The sequence below is a fragment of the Podarcis erhardii genome, assembly GCF_964252035.2.
Source record: "Podarcis erhardii genome assembly, chromosome: 7".
Taxonomy (NCBI): domain Eukaryota; kingdom Metazoa; phylum Chordata; class Lepidosauria; order Squamata; family Lacertidae; genus Podarcis; species Podarcis erhardii.
This window is the reverse complement of record NC_138511.1, coordinates 1,454,208-1,475,826: the sequence shown is the minus strand read 5'-3', so window position 1 is coordinate 1,475,826 and position 21,619 is coordinate 1,454,208. Positions and strand designations below refer to the sequence as shown.

The window sequence follows — 21,619 nt, the reverse complement described above, 5'->3', positions numbered from 1 at the left end:
GGTAAGGACCTAACAGAAGCAGAAGACATCAAGAAGAGGTGGCAAGAATACACAGAGGAATTATACCAGAAAGGTATGGATGTCTCGTACACCCCAGGTAGTGTGGTTGCTGACCTTGAGCCAGACATTCAGGAGAGAAGTCAAATGGGCCTTAGAAAGCACTGCAACTAACAAGGCCAGTGGAAGTGATGGTATTCCAGCTGAACTATTTGAAATTTTAAAAGGTGATGCTGTTAAGGTGCTACACTCAATATGCCAGCAAGTTTGGAAAACTCAGCAGTGGCCAGAGGACTGGAGAAGATCAGTCTACATCCCAATCCCAAAGAAGGGCAGTGCTAAAGAATGCTCCAACTACCGCACAATTGCACTCATTTCACATGCTAGCAAGGTTATGCTTAAAATTCTACAAGGAAGGCTTAAGCAGTATGTGGACCGAGAACTCCCAGAAGTGCAAACTGGATTTAGAAGAGGCAGAGGAACCAGAGACCAAATTGTAAACATGCGCTGGATTATGGAGAAAGCTAGAGAGTTCCAGAAAGACATCTCATAGAATCATAGAATCATAGAATCATAGAGTTGGAAGAGACCACAAGGGCCATCGAGTCCAACCCCCTGCCAAGCAGGAAACACCTTGACAACCATATGTCAGAGCACTCCTGACATATGGTTGTCAAGCCTCTGCTTAAAGACCTCCAAAGAAGGAGACTCCACCACACTCCTTGGCAGCAAATTCCACTGTCGAACAGCTCTTACTGTCAGGAAGTTCTTCCTAATGCTTAGGTGGAATCTTTTTTCTTGTAGTTTGGAACCATTGCTCCGTGTCCACTTCTCTGGAGCAGCAGAAAACAACCTTTCTCCCTCCTCTATGTGACATCCTTTTATATATTTGAACATGGCTATCATATCACCCCTTAACCTCCTCCTCTCCAGGCTAAACATGCCCAGCTCCCTTAGCCGTTCCTCATAAGGCATCGTTTCCAGGCCTTTGACCATTTTAGTTGCCCTCCTCTGGACACATTCCAGTTTGTCAGTGTCCTTCTTGAACTGTGGTGCCCAGAACTGGACACAGTACTCCAGGTGAGGTCTGACCAGAGCAGAATACAGTGGCACTATTACTTCCCTTGATCTAGATGCAATACTCCTATTGACGCAGCCCAGAATTGCATTGGCTTTTTTAGCTGCCGCGTCACACTGTTGGCTCATGTCAAGTTTGTGGTCAACCAAGACTCCTAGATCCTTTTCACATGTACTGCTCTCAAGCCAGGTGTCACCCATCTTGTATTTGTGCCTCTCATTTTTTTTTGCCCAAGTGCAATACTTTACATTTCTCCCTGTTAAAATTCATCTTGTTTGTTTTGGCCCAGTTCTCTAATCTGTCAAGGTCATTTTGAAGTGTGATCCTGTCCTCTGGGGTGTTAGCCACCCCTCCCAGTTTGGTGTCATCTGCAAATTTGATCAGGATGCCCTTGAGTCCATCATCCAAGTCGTTGATAAAGATGTCGAATAAGACTGGGCCCAAGACAGAGCCCTGTGGCACCCCACTAGTCACTCTTCTCCAGGATGAAGAGGAACCATTGATGAGCACCCTTTGGGTTCGGTCAGTCAGCCAGTTACAAATCCACTGAGTGGTAGCATAGTCAAGACCGCATTTTACCAGCTTCTTTACAAGAATATCATGGGGCACCTTGTCAAATGCCTTGCTGAAATCAAGGTAGGCTACATCCACTGCGTTCCCTTCATCTACCAGGCTTGTAATTCTGTAAAAAAACGAGATCAGGTTAGTCTGACATGACTTATTTTTCAGAAATCCATGCTGACTATTGGTGATCACAGCATTCCTTTCTAGGTGCTCACAGACTGTTTGCTTAATGATCTGCTCCAGAATCTTCCCTGGTATTGATGTCAGACTGACTGGGCGGTAATTATTTGGGTCCTCTCTTTTCCCCTTTTTGAAAATAGGGACAACATTTGCCCTCTCCAGTCTGCCGGGACTTCGCCTGTTCTCCAGGAATTCTCAAAGATGACTGCCAGTGGTTCTGAGATCACATCTGCCAGTTCTTTTAATACTCTTGGATGCAGTTCATCTGGCCCTGGAGACTTGAATACTACGGTACCCACCTACTTGAATACTACTACTACTACTTGAATACTACTACTACTTGAATAGTACGGTACCCACCTGTTGTCGCTGGCCGGGGTACCTTCCCTGGCTAGGAGATATTCAACCCCCTCTTCCCCCCATCTCGAGTCCAAAATCTCCGTGACCTCGTTGAGTGGCGCCGCCCTCGGTGACCCCCCTGTTGGCGATTTGCTGAGTGGGTCTGGTGCGTTCCCTGGCGCCTGAAACCTGTGGGGTTTCTTGTAGGGTGTGAGCACTGATCTATGAAAGACCGGGTGCATTCTGGAGTCCTCCGGGAGTGTCAACCGGAAGGCCACTGGATTGATTTGTGCCTCGACTTGGTAAGGCCCTAGTTGCTTGTGTCTGAGCTTCTTCTTAGCTAACGTTCTGGCTGGCACTGCCTGGGCTGCTAACCAGACCCAGTCCCCCACCTGGATGTCTTCCCTGACTCTCCTGTGTCTGTCTGCCTGCATTTTGTAGGCGTGTTTTGCTAGCTCCAAGTGCCTTCGGAGTTGCTCGTGGACATCCTGTAACTCCGCTGCCAAGGCCTCTGCTCCCCGTGGCTCCCCCTCCCCCTTTGTCTCTAACCCCGGGAAGGTTCTGGGATGCCGCTCATTGTTGGCGAAGAACGGTGTCAACCCCGTAGACACGTGCTTCGTGTTGTTGTAGGCGAACTCGCTGGCGGCCTGTGTACTGGTTTGGCCCTTTGGCATGTGTCACACCTAGTGACGTAATCTGCGACTTCTCCCCTCATCTTGGGCCACCAAAAGTCTCTGGCTACTAATTCCACCGTCTTGTCCTTGCCGAAGTGCCCGGCGCTGGGCGCGTCGTGTAACTGCTGCAGTACTTTCGCACGGAGGTTGTCTCCCGGCAGGTAGAGGGCCCCTTTGCGGATGAGCAGTCCGTCGCGTATCTGGAACTCGTCGTCCTTCGCTGTGCCTCTTCGCACCTCCTCCATCTTGGATTGTGCGAACGAATCCGTCTGCAGCGCGTGACGTACCGCGTCCAGGTCCACGGTGGCTGAAGCGTACGCCCACGCTTTCGGTGCGAAAATGTGTTTGGCCGCCACCGGTTCCGCTTCCTCGAGATACTGTGGCTTCCTGGATAGCGCATCCGCCATGACATTGTTGTCTCCCGGGATGTATTCTATCCTGAAGTCGAAATCCGCAAAGAACTCCGCCCATCGGATGTGTCTCTGGTTCAGGAACCGCGCCGTGCGCCAGTACTCCAGGTTCTTATGGTCTGTGCGGACCTGCACAGTGTGTCTGGCTCCGATGAGGAAGTGCCGCCACGCCTTGAAGGCTGCATGAATGGCCAGCAACTCCCTGTCCCAGATGGTGTAGTTCTGTTCCGACTTGCTTAGTTTCCTGGAGTAGAATGCGCACGGCCTCCAGTCCCCTTGCGGATCTTGCTGCAACAGGACCGCCCCCACCGCTCTGTCCGAGGCGTCCGTTTCAACCCTCATTGGTTTGCTGGGGTTGACGTGTAGCAGCTGTTCTTCGGACGTGAAGAGACGCTTGAGTCTCCGAAAGGACTGCTCCGCCTGGTCCGTCCAGGTGAACTTCTTCTTCTTGGAGCTGAGGGTGTCCGTGATGGCCGCCGTCTCCATCACGAACCCCTTGATGAACTTGCGATAAAAGTTGGCGAAGCCAACGAACTTCTGGACTTCCTTCCGATTGCACGGGCTCTTCCAGTCCAACACCGAGCGGACCTTGGCGCTGTCCATGGCGAGTCCCTTGTCGGACAGCTTGTAGCCCAGGAAATCCACCTCCGTCATGTCGAACTGGCACTTCTCCAGTTTGGCGTAAAGTCTGTGCTCCCGTAGTCTCTGCAGGACCTCCGTGACCTCTCTCTCGTGAGCCTCCTGCGATTCCGAGAAGATCAGGATGTCATCTAGGAAGCAGACGCACTTCTTGTAGAGGAGTCCCGCTAACACGTGGTGCATGAAGGCTTGGAAACAATGGGAGCCATTTTGCAAACCAAATGGCATAACTCGATATTCATAGGTGCCTAAAGGCGTAAACATGGCCGTCTTCAACTCATCGCCCTCCCGCATGCGTATAAGGTTGTACGCCCCTCGAAGATCCAACTTGGTGAAGATGCGTCCCTTCCTCACCGTCACGAGCAGGTCGTCGATCTTGGGCATGGGGAATGCCGTGGGCTTTGTCCTGGAATTGATGATTCTGTAATCAACTACCAGCCTCCGTTGGGGCGTGTCTTTCTTCTTCACGAAAAACACGGGACTGCCCCCCACTGCTTTGGATTCTTGGATGAATCCCCGCTTCAAGTTGTGATCTATGAACTCCCTGAGTTCTTGCAGTTCGTCTTCAGACATGGAATACAGTTTTCCAGTTGGCAGCGTCGCCCCCGGCAGGAGGTCAATCTTGCAGTCGTAGGGCCTGTGGGGAGGCAACTTGTCCGCTTCCTTCTCGCAGAAGACCTCCAAAAACTCCTTATACTTGTTGGGTACCGCTTGCCCATCATCCTCTTGCCCATCATCTTCCTGGCTGGTCAGGATGCAGTGTTCTGCGCAGTAGGAGGAGCAGAAGGTCAATTGACGCTGCTACCATGCTAATGCCGGGCTGTGCCTATCCAGCCAACTCATGCCCAACACTATGGGCGTGTCCGACAGGTGGGTGACGTTGAAGCTGATGACTTCGCGGTGATTTCCAATTTGCATTACCATTGGCGGTGTTTGCTGTACCACCTGTCCTCCCAGTAGCTCTCTGCCATTGACCGTGACGACGTTTAGGGGCAACGTGGCTGGTAGGAGCGCTATGTGATGTTGCTTGATGAAATCCACTCCTACAAAGTCTGCATTACTACCACAGTCAATGGTAATAGGGACTTCCAGGGTGAGTCCATTGGGCAGCTGGAGCGATGCGGTGAGTTGCACCACTGGTTTGGGCGGGAGGGGGTCTGTGGGCTGTAAAATCTCTGGGGACTGCTTCACTGACTCGCCTGGCTGGGCCCCAGTGCCTCTGCCTCCAACCAGGCTTCGTCGTTTCCCTGCAGCTGTTCCCCCTGCTGTTCCCCCTGCTGTTCCCCCTTTACTGTTGCTGAGGCTGCAGTGTGCCTCTGGAGCCTCTGGGGACACTCTTTGGCTATGTGCTGTGCACTGTCGCAGATATAACACTTCCTGCTCCCTCTAGGAGCCTTCGCCTTGACTGCTCCTGGTGTTTGGGCTCTGGTTGCTGTCTGAGCCCTGGCACCACCTTTCACCATCAGCTCTTCTCCCCCCCCCCCACTGGAGGCGTGGACTGTGCGCGCGCTGTCTCTCTGGGTAGGAAGGGAGTTGTTCTGGCTGGTGTGCGTGCCATACGTCCCTCATCCCTGCTCCAAGGGCGTTCTTCCAGGCGCACCCCTATCGCCAGCGCTCTTTGGACGACTTCTGTGGTGCTGTTGGGTCTCTCCCCTCTCGCCAGCTCATCTTTCACGGCCCCATTCAGCCCCTCCCAGAACAGATCCCTGACGGCAGCGGAGTCCTTCTCCCAGCCCAGCACATTTACTAATGCAAAAAAGCGGGAGTGATATTGTCTCACAGTGGCTTTGCCCTGCTTCAGCCCATGCATTTCCCTCCTGGCCACATCCACATCTACCGTTGATTTAAAACAATCGTCCATAGCCTTGATAAAAGCATTTGAATCTTGGAGGGCAGGATCATTTTCGTGCCATAAATTGCGCAGCCACGATTTAGCTTCCCCATGCAGATGAGTTATTATGAAGCCTACTTTCTCCTCCTCATCTCTAAAGTCTTTCCGAAGCAAATTGAGCGCGAAAACTATGTCTGCTCTGAAGTTAGGATACTGCTGCAGGTTCCCGTCGAAACGGGCTACGATGCTGCCCCCCCTCTTCCCGAGGCCAACTCCCTCCGGTTTGGTTCCTGGCAGCCCCTCTTTGCCCAAATGTTCCCACCTGGTTTGCAGATCCCGGCAGAGCGCTGCTGCTTCTTCCTCTCTCTTTCTGGATGCTGCTATTTCTGCGTGCAGCCTCATGACTGCTTCTTGCAGTTCTTTCACCTTGTCCTCTGTAGTCATCTTTGCCGATCTTCGTGAGCTCGCAAAACACCAAGTTTTGCCCCTCGCTGCACCAACTCACGCTGCGAGGGTTCAATTTTATGGAGACGGAGCTTACTGTCAGAGCTGCCCGAGGTCCCAGCTCACAAAGGACCAACGCCAGTTCGTTGTTCTATACAAAAGTCTTTATTGAAGTTCAGTTTCGATTTCAAAGCCGCGGCGCGCAGCTCTACGTCTCAAACACTAGACCGCTGAAGCTCCGTCTGAATCTCCTCCCCCCAGACACCAGTTTAAGACTCTAGCCTTGCTCCACCTCTTCCTTTGCTCTTTCCTCCTCTGGGTCCGCCTGTCCGCCGGGGTCTTGCCCTTTCTAGACTCCTCTGACGCTGAGTCCCCTGAGTCTTCCCCCTGCCTCCGGCGGGCTTTAGGACCTGGTTCCCAATCCGGGTTCTCTGCTGTCCCGCGCGCCTGTACATTCGAACTTGGCTCCCACGCCCAGCCGGCAACCTTCCTCCTGACCGTTACACTGCTCCTGTCACTGCTTCCCCCTTCGGGGGGGCTAGCTGGGCCTGACTCCCCCTCCGTTCCCTCACTCTCCAATAGAGACGTGGTCAGCCCTGACTCATCTTCTCTCCCTGCTGGAGGAGACGCTGGCCCTGATACATGGGACTCTTCCCCCCCACTACGCTCTGGTGGGGGAGCTGGTCCTGATCCCCCGCTGCTGCTTTGGGAGTCACCGCTGGCCCCTTGCTTCTGGTGCATCCCCCCTGGGACCCCCCTTGCCCTGGCCATCAGCGCCCCCCTCTGGGAATCTTCTGATTCGCTGGAGAAGCTCATGGAATCTCTCGGGCTACTGTCATACTCCCCTACGCTGCCCTCAGATTCTTCCCCTTTGCTCTCCATTTCCTCTCTCCCCTGTGCCTCTGCTCCTGAGCCCCTGACACAGACCAATTTCGTTATTGAATAACTATAAGCTATTTGCGAATATACTAGCGAATAGACTAAAAATGGTGTTAAATAAGGTGATACACAAAGACCAAACAGGCTTTCTGCCAGGGAGGCAACTAAGGGACAACGTAAGAAACCTGATAAATATAATTGAATATCTTGAAGTCAGAAATGAGAAACAGGCAGTACTAATGTTTATAGACGTGGAAAAAGCATTTGATAATGTTTCTTGGCATTTCATGAAAGAAAACTTAAAAGTGTTAGGAATTGGTGAAAATTTTTTGAGAGGTATTGACACGATCTATTCGGACCAAAAAGCAGTTAATAATTAATAACAACATATCAGATAACTTTAAGATAACTAAAGGTACTAGGCAGGGATGTCCTTTGTCTCCCTTGTTATTTATTACAGTCCTAGAGGTCTTGCACAAGAAGCTAAGAAGTCAGAGGCATGAAGGTGGCACGAAAAGAATTTAAATTAAGAGCCTTCGCAGATGATCTAGTCTTAACATTGAAAGAACCAAGACAAAGTGTGAAAGAGGCAATAAAAAGAATGGAAGAGTTTGGGAAGGTATCAGGGTTTAAACTCAACAAAAACAAGACGAAAATGCTAGCAAAAAATCTGAAGAAAGAAGAGATGGAAGAATTACAAGTACACTCAGGGATCGCAATAGCTAAAAAAATAAAATATTTAGGAATTTGGATGACAACAAAAAATATAAACCTGTACAAGGACAACTATGAGGTGGTATGGAAAGAAATTAAGAAAGATAAGGATATATGGAGCAGACTAAAATTGTCATTATTAGGCAGAATCTCTGTGATAAAAATGAATATACTACCTAGATTGCTATTTCTATTTCAAGCAATACCAGTGGTAAAAGGGATAAGACAATTTAAGGATTAGCAAAAAAATTTAGCGAAATTTGTCTGGCAGGGGAAAAGGCCAAGGATAAAAAAGAAGACACTAGTGGATAAGAAAGAGAGAGAAGGTTTTGATTTACCAGACTTGACTTTATATTATGAAACTTCGTGCTTGATATGGTTAAAAGATTGGCTGACTTTAGAAAACACTGACCTATTAGATCTAGAGGGCCACAACAATAGATATGGTTGGCATTCGTACCTATGGTATAACAAAGTAAAGGTACATAAAGGTTTTCTGAACCATATGATTAGGAAATCTTTATATGAAGTATGGGATCGGAATAAAAACCTCCTGGAAAGAAAGACACCGTGGTGGATATCACCAATTGAGGTGCTGACAACAAAAAAAGTAAACATGGAAGGGGAAAGAGTAACATATTGAGGATATTACTAGGAAAACAGACCAAAGGATAAAGCTCAAACCATATGACCAAATTGAAAAGATGTTAACAGGGTGGCTGCAATACCACCAGATTAGTGACTTATTAAAGGAAGATAAAAAGAGAAATGGGTTCGAAGAAAAAAAATCGAAATTCCAAATCGAGTTAATAGACTGTAAAGATAAAATTTTATCAAGAATGTATAGTTTATTGCTTGAATGGTATACAAAAGACGAAGAAGTAAAGGAATCAATGATGACCAGCTTTGTGATGACCAGCTTGTTCTCTTGGCAGAACTAGCCTTTGCTCTGCTTCGTTTTGAACTCCAAGACCAAACTTGCCAGTTGTTCCTTTTATCTCTTGATTCCCTACTTTAGCATTCCAATCCCCTATAGTGAGAAGAACATCCTTCTTTGGTGTCATTTATATAAAGTGTAAGTCTTCATAGAATTGGTCAATTTCAGTTGACCAGTAGTTGACCAATTTCACCAATTTCAGCACCAGTAGTTGGTGCATAAACTGTGATGTTGAAAGGTCTACCTTGGATTTGTATCGAGATCATTCTATCATTTTTGAGATTGCATCCCAGTACAGCTTTCGCCACTCTTTTGTTGACTATGAGGGCCACTCCATTTCTTTTATGGCATTCTTGCCCACAGTAGTAGATATGATGGTCCTCTTCTTTTTTCTCTGTTTCTTTTTCTTCTTGTTTGTAAGGTTTAAAAGCAATAAATATTATTTTTTTAAAAAAATGAATTCACCCATTTCCGTCCATTTTAGTTCACTGATGCCCAGGATGTCAATATTTATTCTTGTCATCTCATTTTTGACCACATCCAACTTACCAAGGTTCATGGTTCTTACATTCCAGGTTCCTATGCAATAGTTAGCTATGGTTTTCCCAGTAGTGATGTATGGAAGTGAGAGCTGGACCATAAAGAAGGCTGATCGCCAAAGAATTGATGCTTTTGAATTATGGTGCTGGAGGAGACTCTTGAGAGTCAACCCTGATTGCTCACTGGAAGGACAGATCCTGAAGCTGAGGCTCAAATACTTTGCCACCTCATGAGAAGAGAAGACTCCCTGGAAAAGACCCTGATGTTGGGAAAGATTGAGGGCATAAGGAGAAGGGGAAGACAGAGGACGAGATGGTTGGACAGTGTTCTCGAAGCTACCAACATGAGCTTGACCAAACTGCGGGAGACAGTGGAAGACAGGAGTGTCTGGCGCTCTCTGTTCCATGGGGTCACGAAGAGTCGGACACGACTAAACAACAACAACACATAAACCTCAAAGTGTACTGGACAACCTCAATCATTGCTGGGCATTCTCCAGTGGCCACTTTAATGCCCTCCTCTCAGCACTATTAGAGGGCAGATGTCATGACATCCCAGTCGAATAGAAACAATGTCCATGTGTCAGGGGTTCAGGAGCAAAGACTCAGGGGACTCAGCGTCAGAAGAGTCCTATGAATAACGAGTTATGCCGTTTGGTTTACAAAATGGCTCCCATTGTTTTCAAGCCTTCATGCACCACGTGCTAGCGGGACTCCTCTACAAGAAGTGCGTCTGCTTCCTGGACGATATCCTGATCTTCTCGGAATCGCAGGAGGCTCACGAGAGAGACGTCAAGGAGGTCCTGCAGAGGCTACGGGAGCACAGACTTTACGCCAAACTGGAGAAGTGCCAGTTCGACATGACGGAGGTGGATTTCCTGGGCTACAAGCTATCCGACAAGGGACTCGCCATGGACAGCGCCAAGGTCCGCTCGGTGTTGGACTGGAAGAGCCCGCGCAATCGGAAGGAGGTCCAGAAGTTCGTCGGCTTTGCCAACTTTTATCGCAAGTTCATCAAGGGGTTCGCGATGGAGACGGCGGCCATCACGGACACCCTCAGCTCTAAGAAGAAGAAGTTCACCTGGACGGACCAGTCAGAGCAGTCCTTTCAGAGACTCAAGCGTCTCTTCGCATCCGAAGAACAGCTGCTACACGTCAACCCCTGCAAACCAATGAGGGTGGAAACGGACGCCTCGGACAGAGCGGTGGGGGCAGTCCTGTTGCAGCAAGATCCGCAAGGGGACTGGAGACCGTGCGCATTCTACTCCAGGAAACTCAGCAAGTCGGAACAGAATTACACCATCTGGGACAGGGAGTTGCTGGCCATCCATGCAGCCTTCAAGGCGTGGCGGCACTTCCTCATCGGAGCCAAACACACAGTGCAGGTCCGCACGGACCATAAGAACCTGGAGTACTGGCGCACGGCGCGGTTCCTGAACCAGAGACACATCCGATGGGCGGAGTTCTTTGCGGATTTCGACTTCAGGATAGAATACATCCCGGGAGACATCAACGTCATGGCGGATGCGCTATCCAGGAAGCCACAGTATCTCGAGAAAGCGGCACCTTTGGCAGCCAAACACATTTTCGCACCGAAAGCGTGGGCGTGCGCTTCAGCTACCGTGGATCTGGACGCGGTACGTCGCGCGTTGCAGACGGATTCGTTCGCACAATCCAAGATGGAGGAGGTGCGAAGAGGCACAGCGAAGGACGACGAGTTCCAGATACACGACGGGCTGCTCATCCGCAAAGGGGCCCTCTACGTGCCGGGAGACAACCTCCATGCGAAAGTGCTGCAGCAGTTACACGACGCGCCCAGCGCCGGGCACTTCGGCAAGGACAAGACGGTGGAATTAGTAGCCAGAGACTTTTGGTGGCCCAAGATGAGGGGAGAAGTCGCAGATTACGTCACTAGGTGTGACACATGCCAAAGGGCCAAGCCAGTACACAGGCCGCCGGCGGGACTGCTGGAACCGCTACAAACGCCGCTCGAACCGTGGGAGAAGGTGGCCCTGAACTTTGTCACAGATCTGCCCAGCTCGCGAGGCAAAACAGCGGTACTCGTGGTCGTAGACATGTTCACCAAGATGGTGCATTTCATTCCTTGCGCGAAGGTGGCCACAGCGGAACAGACAGCCAAGCTGTTCATAGACCACGTGTTCAAGGTTCACGGCTTACCGCGGTCCATCCTGTCCAACCGGGGTCGCCAATTCATCTCGAGCTTCTGGCAGAAGCTGCTGGGCATCCTGAACGTCAAGATCAACTTAGCGTCGGCAAGACATCCGCAGACCAACGGACAAGCGGAGAGGGTCAACGCCATCATGCAGCAGTACCTGCGATGCTACGCGAATCAACAGCCCTCGACCTGGGTGGACTACCTACCACTGGCCGAGTTTGCCTACAACAACACGAAGCACGTGTCCACGGGGGTGACACCGTTCTTCGCCAACAATGGGCGGCATCCTAGAACCTTCCCGGGATTAGAGAAAGTGGGGGAGGGGGAGACACAGGGAGCAGAGGCCTGGGCAGCGGAATTACGAGAGGTCCACGAGCAGCTCCGAAGGCATTTAGAACTAGCAAAACACGCATACAAAGTGCAGGCAGACAGGCACAGGAGAGTCGGGGAAGACATCCAGGTGGGGGACTGGGTCTGGCTAGCAGCCCAGGCAGTGCCAGCCAGGACGTTAGCTAAGAAGAAGCTCAGACACAAGCAGCTAGGGCCTTACCAAGTCGAGGCACAAATCAATCCGGTAGCCTTCCGGTTGACACTCCCGGAGGGCTCCAGAATGCACCCGGTCTTTCATAGATCAGTGCTCACACCCTACAAGGAACCCCACAGGTTTCAGGCGCCAGGGAATGCACCAGACCCACCCCGTAAATCGCCAACAGGGGGGGTCGCCGAGAGCGGCGCCACTCAACGAGGTCACGGAGATTTTGGACTCGAGATGGGGGGAAGAGGGGGTTGAATATCTCCTCGCCAGGGAAGGTACCCCGGCCAGCGCCAACAGGTGGGTACCGTACTATGCCGTGGAGGAGCACTACCTCAAAGACGAGTTCCATGCACTCTTCCCACACAGACCTATGCCGGCAGATTATTTCGACGAATATCTTTTCACACCCACACTTTCAGCCAGCACGTTCCAGGGGTTCTCATCAGATGAGGAACCAGCACCCGACACACGCTCCCCGGAGGGATCACTCTCGGGGTCTGTCACAGACCGCTTGTCAGAGCTGCCCAAGGTCCCAGCTCACAAAGGACCAACGCCAGTTCTTGTTATATACAAAAGTCTTTATTGAAGTTCAGTTTCGATTTCAAAGCCGCGGCGCGCAGCTCTACGTCTCAACTCTAGATGGCTGAAGCTCCGTCTGAATCTCCTCCCCCCAGACACCAGTTTAAGACTCTAGCCTTGCTCCACCTCTTCCTTTGCTCTTTCCTCCTCTGGGTCCTCCTGTCGGTTGGGGTCTTGCCCTTTCTAGACTCTTCTGACGCTGAGTCCCCTGAGTCTTCCCCCTGCCTCCGGCGGGCTTTAGGACCTGGTTCCCAATCCGGGTTTTCTGCTGTCCCGCGTCCCTGTACATTTGAACTTGGCGCGCGCGCCCAGCCGGCAACCTTCCTTCTGACCGTTTCACTGCTCCTGTCACTGCTTCCCCCCTTGGGGGGGGTACCTGGAACTGACTTCCCCTCCGTTCCCTCACTCTCCGATGGAGGCGTGGCCAGCCCTGACTCATCTTCTCTCCCTACTGAAGGAGACGCTGGCCCTGATTCATGGGAATCTTCCCCCCACTCCACTCTGGTGGGGGAACTGGTCCTGATCTCCCGCTGCTGCTTTGGGAGTCCCCGCTAGCCCCTTGCTTCTGGTGTGTCCCCCCTGGGACCCCCCTTGCCCTGGCCATCGGCGCCCCCCTCTGGGAATCTTCTGATTCGCTGGAGAAGCTCATGGAATCTCTCGGGCCACTGTCATACTCCCCTACGCTGCCCTCAGATTCTTCCCCTTCGCTCTCCGTTTCCTCTCTCCCCTGTGTCTCTGCTCCTGAACCCCTGACACCGCTCTTATTGGTGGGACGATCAACCGGAGGTGGGGTGGAGCAGGGAACTGCTGAAGGGGCCTTTACAGGCAGCATCCCCCGAGGCAACGGGGGGGGGAGACGGACATGGACATGTTGGGGGAGGATCCTGGGTTCGAGCACAGCTGCAGAGGGATGGAAGCAGAGGAGATCGACGTCGACGAGCCCATTACGGACTGGCCGGACCCAGCCGGCCAGCTGCACACCAGGGGGGAAGAACTGTATCCCGCACTCACCCCCACAGCGCTGGAGCACCCGGAACCCGCACCCGAAGTGGGGGAGGGGGAGGGGGGGCTTCGAGGGGGGGATGGATTTCAGGGGTTCAGGAGCAAAGACTCAGGGGACTCAGCGTCAGAAGAGTCTAGAAAGGGCAAGACCCCAGCGGACAGGAGGACCCAGAGGAGGAAAGAGCAAAGGAAGAGGTGGAGCAAGTCTAGAGTCTTAAACTGGTGTCTGGGGGGAGGAGATTCAGACGGAGCTTCAGCCGTCTAGAGTTGAGACGTAGAGCTGCGCGCTGCGGCTTTGAAATCAAAACTGAACTTCAATAAAGACTTTTGTATATTAACAAGAACTGGCGTTGGTCCTTTGTGAGCTGGGACCTTGGGCAGCTCTGACACCATGTAATTCAGATGAGGCTGAATCAACTGGCCATGTTCTCTTATATTGCCCACTAAAGTGTGATAGCTGAAAATAGTGAATTCAGCCTTTATTAAGGAAACTTATGTTAAATACCTTCTCACTGACAAAGACCTGAATGTCAGTAGACCTGTCAAGAAATTCAGTTTTGTGGCAATGAGGACTTTAACTGGAGTATTACACACCTCCGTCATTGGTGCTGTGCAATGCCATAGGCAACAAAACCGCCACCATGCGTGACTTTTTTGTCTCGCAGGGGATTGACCTGGCTTGCGTGACGGAGACCTGGGTACTGGAAGGCGAAGTAGTCTCCCTACATGAGATAACACCCCCAGGTTTCTCTGTCCTCCATCAATCGCGGACTGCGGGTCGGGGGGGAGGAGTAGCGTTGTTATTCCGGGAGGATTGCTCTTTCAGAGCTCTGCCATCACCGGCGATCTCCAGCATTGAATGTGTTGGTCTCGTGTGGGGCACCAAGGAGAGCTTGGCTGTCTGGCTGGTGTACCGACCACCCAGAACACCTGCAGCCACCCTGTCAGACCTGCTGGAGGTGGTGGCGGGCTGGGCCTTGGAGTTCCCAAACCTACTGGTTTTGGGAGACTTCAACGTCCATGCCGATGCCGCTCCCTCCTCACAGGCTCTGGACCTAATGATTTCCATGGCAACACTAGGGCTCTCCCAGGTTGTTTTGGGCCCCACTCATCAAGCAGGCCACACGCTGGATCTGATCTTTGGGGCTGGCATAGATGTGATCATGCGCCCTGCTGTGGAAGTGCCATGGTCTGATCACTACGCTCTGAAAGCCAAGATTGACTTCCCGCTCCTCCCCGGCTCGGGTGGCGAACCTATTTGGGCTCGTCCGTGAAAACTGATGGATCCTGATAGATTCCGACAAGCCTTGCGGAACCCTGCTCCTCCTGGCAACTCATTAGATGACCTTATTGAGGACTGGAATAACTGGCTCTTGGCAGCCATTGATGAGATCGCGCCTAAGCACTGGTTGTGCTCTTTTATCCCTGGTCGGGGACAGAGGGTGGCACTAGGGAGGGAAATGTCATTGCGCCACTCCTTGGTGTGTGGAGTGCCGCAGGGCGCAATTCTCTCCCCGATGCTTTTTAACATCTTTATGCGCCCCCTTGCCCAGATTATCCGGAGCTTTGGGCTGGGCTGTCACCAATATGCTGATGACACTCAGCTCTATCTGCTGATGGATGGCCACACCGAATCGACCCCGAACACACTGACCAGATGCTTGGAAGCTGTGGCTGGATGGTTTCGTGGGAGCCGATTGAAACTAAATCCTTCGAGGACAGAGGTCCTATGGCTAGGTCGGGATGGCATGGGGATGAGGGACCAACTCCCTTCTCTTGTGGGGGCCCAATTAGTGCCATTGCCTTCCGTTAAGAGTTTGGGTGTAATCCTTGACGCCTCCCTTTCCATGGAGGCGCAGGTTACAGCAACAGCCAAGGCGACATTTTTCCACCTTCGCCGCATCAAGCAGTTGGTTCCTTACCTTTCCCGCCCTGACTTGGCCACAGTGATTCATGCGACGGTCATCTCCAGGCTTGACTACTGTAATTCGCTCTACGCGGGGCTGCCCTTGAAGCTGTCCCAGAAACTCCAGCGGGTACAGAATGCTGCAGCGAGGCTCCTCACGGGGTCTCTGCCATGGGAGCATATTCACCCAGTGCTTCTCAAGCTGCACTGGCTCCCGGTGGAGTACAGGGTCAGATTTAAGGTGCTGCTTTTGACCTTTAAAGCCCTTCACGGCCTAGGACCCTCATACCTACAGGACCGCCTCTCCTGGTATGCCCCACGGAGAGCCTCAAGGTCCATAAATAGCAACACCCTAGTGGTCCCGGGCCCTAAGGAAGTTAGATTGGCTTCAACCAGAGCCAGGGCCTTTTCAACTCTGGCTCCGGTCTGGTGGAACGCTCTGCCTCATGAGACCAGGGCCCTGCAGGATCTGATCTCTTTCCACAGGGCCTGTAAGACAGAGTTGTTCCGCCTGGCCTTTGGCTTGGAGCCAATTTGATTCCCTCCCTCCCTCTCTTTTTTTTCTTCTTTTTCTTTTTTCTTTTCCTTCTCCTCCTGCGATGAGGCTACATTTTAATATTTTAATGTTCCATTATTTTAATGTTATATTTTATTTTTGTTTTTAAGTTGTAATCATTCATCTTGTTTTTATTTTGCTTGTAAGCCGCTCTGAGCCCGGTCTTGGCTGGGGAGGGCGGGGTATAAATAAATAAATAAATTATTATTATTATTATTATTATTATTATTATTATTATTATTATTGCTTTTATATGAGATTTTCAATTTTGTCTACTGCTTCAGCCCCTTGGTCCTGTTGTAGTTATATGTGTTGTTTCTGTTGTCTGGTCTTTGACCTTAAGAAAGATTGATTGATTAAGCTGTCAATCTCAGGGTCCTAAAATGATACATTATGGGGATCAGCTGGTGCTGCACTTATTTATGGCAAAGTTGCAGTGACTATCCCACAATACACAGAATTCTGGCACTCAGAGGAATCTATCTGTTCACCTGCCATTCGATAGTCCATGTGCCATGTCATGAAGGAGACTCAAACCACCTCCCTGCTTTCCAAAACATCTGATTGGAATCCCCCATCCATGGCTCTGGAAATTTCTTCAGACATTTCTCAGGCACTATAAAGCCTAACTTCTTCTTCTTCCTCCTCTTCTTCTTCTTCGGCGATCACTCATAGCCGAGTAAGATTGTCTTCCTTAAACACGGTTTTAACAATGAGTCCATAAGTAACTGTGGAGGCCAATTCTGGATCCACACGTCCTTCCACAGTGGGGACATTGGTTTCCGGGAGGGAGTTGATCACGGTGTGGATTTGCAAAGCATGCCTTCCTCTTAGCACCTTTCTCCCTTGCATCCTGAGTTCGGGTGCCCATGACACCTTTGGTAAAGGCTGTTCTCCAACTGGAGCACTCGCAGGCCAGAGTTTCCCAGTTGTCAGTGTTTATACTACATTTTTTTAGATTTGCCTTGAGACAGTCTTTAAACCTCTTTTGTTGACCACCAGCATTACGCTTTCCATTTTTCAGTTCGGAATAGAGTATTTGCTTTGGAAGACGATCATCAGGCATCCGCACAACATGACCAGTCCAACGAAGTTGATGTTGAAGAATCATTGCTTCAACACTGGTGATCTTTGCTTCTTCCAGTACACCGATATTAGTTCGCCTGTCTTCCCAAGTGATGTGCAAAATTTTTTGGAGACACTGTTGATGGAATCTTTTGAGGAGTTGGAGATGGCGTTTATAAGTGGTCCATATTTCACAAGCATATAGTAAGGTTGGTAGTACAATATCTTTGTAAATAAGCATTTTGGTTTCCCTGCGAATGTCAAACACTCTGCACTTGAAACGTGTTTTTAAATGAAAGCTTGGAGTCTCCAGATGCTTTATTTTGTGCCTGCTAGTTATTTATGTAAGGGTATTTACACAGCACTTTTGAGGAAGACCTCACAAAGCAGTTTACATAAAATTATTTTCAAAAATTATAGATCAATATATAAACAGAAAAAGGGAAAACAACTTGTTTGTTTTAGAAGAAGTTGCTACTGCTTCTTCTCACTGCCCTCAGGCAAGGTGCTCCTTCAGATGCCCCTGTGGTGGCAGCTGTGGGAGGTAAATAGGGGCCACAATGGGAACTGGTTTCTTCTGCTTTCTTCTCCACTCCACTCCTGCCAGACTGCACACATTCCCCACAATTCTGCTGAGCTGCAGAGTTCCAGATGTTCTTGCCTTGTTTCCAAACCAGGATTCTTACATTTCCAAGCCCTAGCTCTCTTTATTACTGCTGGACAAGTAAAAACAATGTTTTAAAGTGTGAGATTGAGGTGTGAGATTTTAAAGTGTGAGATCCTTAGTGCTGAGTTTTGATTTTGATTTTTTGCAAGCAGCTCTGACAGCCTTTTTGGCTAAAGGGTGGAATATAAATGTCATCATAACAAAATACACAAACGCATATTGCTCTTGGTCAGTCTCAGACGCTCTCTCGGAGCTTCTGTACCTTACAATTCAGTTGAGCCTTCTGAGGAATGCTTCCTGGATATTCTGCAGAATATCCTGAACCTATAACCCTTTCGTTTCTGGGTTTGTTTCCTGTCTAATACCTTTCCCATACGTCTACTCCTTGGGCTCAGAGGATTAATTGCCTCCTCTTCTGGTGAGGAAATGCTACCCATCCTGCTTTCTGGGCCTGCCTGTGCTTCTTGAGTGAGTTGGCTTCTCTCCCTCCCGCTGTCTGCTAACGTCTTATATAATAATAATAATAATAATAATAATAATAATAATAATAATAAATTGTATTTATATCCCGTCCTCCCCAGCCGAAGCCGGGCTCAGGGCGGCTAACAACACTAAAACAGTACAACATTATAAAAACATTATAAAAATTAATTAAAATCAAAATTGATGGCAACCATAAACTAAAGTTTTGTAAAGATTGCCAAAGGAGGGAGTCAGGCTGCGCCCTGACCAAAGGCCAGGTGGAACAGCTCTGTTTTGCAGGCCCTGTGGAAAGATGTCAAGTCTTGCAGGGCCCTTGTCTCTTGTGACAGAGCGTTCCACCAGGTTGGAGCTGCAGCCGAAAAAACCCTTACATCAACATTCCATTCTGTGTTAGGGGCAAGGGAAGGGGGACTGCTCCCAGCTATTTGACTGCTTCCTAACTCATGCTGTGCTTCTCTACTTGGGGCAGATGTGTTTGTCATGAACATGACATGAACATGTCTGCAAGGTGGTAGAGGACTATGCAGTGTTCAGTGGTGGATTTGCCATGGCAGAAGCCTATTTGTTCAGGCCCAAGGATCTTGTTGGATGTCATCCAGTCATTCAATTTCTTTTCCAAATGTTGGTTATACATCTTGCGAAGGAGACATTGGACGATAATTCTCAGGCAGCTTCGGGTCACCTTTTTAAAATATAATTTTTATTGATTTTCCAATTTTAACAATCCTATAACATCATAATATAACATCATTAAAACTTTTGCTCTGCCGAGCTCTCGACTTCCCTTCCTCTGTCTTCTGGTTTCCTTATATCACAATTTTATCTCCACACATTTATAACATCTCCATTCTATACATATCTTAGATTATTAAATCACTTTAATCACAAATAGAATGTTCCTTCTTTTAAACATTGTAGGTTTTATCTCAGTCCTGCTATTGTCTTTACAATGATTCTCTATGTATTGTATAAATTTACTCCACTATCTCTGGAACGCTTGGTTGCTCTGGTTTCGGATTCTCCCCGTCAGCTTTGCCAGTTCTGCACAATCCATCATCTTCGTCTGCCATTCTTCTACATTTGGTAACTCCTGCTGTTTCCATTTGGGGGCTAATAAAGTTCTAGCTGCCGTTGTGGCGTACATAAACAATTTTTGGTCTACTCTTGATATTTCCACGTCTACCATTCCTAACAAAAACGCTTCTGGTTTCTTGGGAAAGGTACCCCTAAACATCTTTTTTAATTCATTGTATTGTAAATACTATCCCAAAATACTTTAACTTTATCACACATTCACAACATATGATATGATAAAAATCACCTTCTTTAACATTACATTTCCAACAATTCTTATTTCTTATTCTATACATTTTTGCTAATTTAGTTGGAGTCAAATACCACCTATACATCATTTTCATTATATTTTCTTTCAGTGTCATACATGCGGTGAATTTCATTCCAGCATTCCATAGCCTTGACCATACATCAAATTGAATACTATGCCCAATGTCTATTGCCCATTTTGTCATTACTTCCTTAATTTCCTCATCTTTTGTGTGCCATTCTAAGAGTAGGTCATACATTTTCGATAAGATTAGTTTACCTTCCAACAATTTGGTTTCCAGCTATGATCTAGAAGTCTCAAAGCCACTCTTCATTTTATCTTTTTAAAATATATCATTTATTTGGCGGTACTGTAACCAACCTTTCATATCTAACCTTTTAACTGAAATTGCTTCTACTGATGATACCCACCATGGTGTTTTATGCTCTAACAAATCTTTGTACAGTGGTACCTCAGATTTCATACGCTTTAGGTTACAGACTCCGCTAAACCAGAAATAGTACCTCGGGTTAAGAACTTTGCTTCAGGATGAGAACAGCGGGAGGACCCATTAGCTAAAGTGGTACCTCAGATTAAGAACAGTTTCAGGTTAAGAACAGACCTCCAGAACGAATTAAGTTCTTAACCCAAGGTACCACTGTATCTAATCCTTACCTCATAAAGTGGTTTTCTTATAGCGTGATTCAGGAAACCTCTGTGGACTTTAACTTTATCATACCCCAAATCTGTTTCCATAACCTTCCAAATCTAATACTTCTGTATTTTCTAATTTCATTCAATCCCTTAGCCAGGCCAGACAGGACGTTTCATAATACACGGTATATTTAAATCCGGCAATGAGAATCTGCCTCTTTCTTTTTTATCTGTAAGAAGTTTATACTTTATTCTAGGTTTCTTCCCCTGCCAGTTAAATCTTGACAATACTTTTTACAATCTTTAAACTGTCCTACCCCACTGATCACCAGGATTCTCTGAAACAAGAATAGCATTTTGGGTAGCACGTTCATCTTTATCACAGAGATTCTTCCCCAGAACGACAATTTCAGTCTATCCCCTATTTCTAAATACTTTTTAACCTCTTTCCACAAAGGTGCTGTGATGGGATGATGAGCTGCTTGTGCATAAAAGCTTAGTCCCTCAGAGTTTGGGCATGGTTCTCAAACTCTGTCCTTAGCGGAGCCCTAGCGGAGCGCTAGCTGGAGTTCCAACACTCTGTACCTTTCTTCCAGTCTTGGACCCGCTCCAGCTCCTCCTGCGTCTCCGGCTCCGGTTGGGTTGCTCATGATGCCTCTCCTTGCACAAGCGGCTTTCAGGGACTGTCGGATTGCTGTGATGGGATGATGAGCTGCTTGTGCGTAAAAGCTTAGTCCCTCAGAGTTTGGGCATGGTTCTCAAACTCTGTCCTTAGCGGAGCCCTTAAACATGACTCCCTTAATCGCTGGCAGAATCCGACAGTGGGCGTTTACGGAATCTACTCCAGCATAAAAGCTCCTTAACGGAAACACGTCTTCTGGATTCTCTGCGCGACAGTTTCCGGCGAGGAGTGGGTGTACCTATAGGAGGTCCTGAGACTTCTCCACTGTTTTCGCTGGAAGACTCCCTGAGCCATCCCTTCGACTCACTTTCTCTCTGATCTCCCTCTCTCCCCCTGCTGGTACCTTCCTCCGCTGCTGAGTCTCTCCTAGCTTCCGAGAGCCCCTCCACCACCTGCCTTTCCGATGGCAGTTCCCTGACAGGTACATAATTATCTGTGAATAAATTTATATTTTTGGGAGTCAACAAAATACCCAAATATTTTACCTTTTTAACCACTAAAATTCCTGTTTTATATTGTATTTCTTTAATTTGTTCCTGATTCATGTTTTTAACCATCTTCTTCTCTCTCTCTTTTGGCTTTATTTAATTTAAAACCTGCTAAAACTCTTTAGCAACATGAGTTTCTTATAAACAAATTATATCTAAAAAAATTAATCAACAAATATTCAATTTTATTTCTTTTCACTTTATTATTAAGTTTGTTTACATTCCATGATAATAATTTCACTGCCATTTCTGTATCCAATTAAAATATAAATAATGT

General features: G+C 48.6%; 1 long non-coding RNA gene across 1 annotated transcript; it reads right to left on the bottom strand.

Annotated features, from left to right (window-relative positions):
* Positions 1-5,373: 5,373 nt before the first annotated feature.
* Positions 5,374-6,848, bottom strand: LOC309346698. Its single transcript, XR_014158728.1, has 3 exons — positions 6,758-6,848; positions 6,210-6,694; positions 5,374-5,765 (listed from the first exon to the last, which is right to left on the bottom strand). It is a non-coding gene; the product is annotated as an uncharacterized lncRNA (long non-coding RNA).
* Between the last annotated feature and the right edge of the window lie 14,771 nt (positions 6,849-21,619).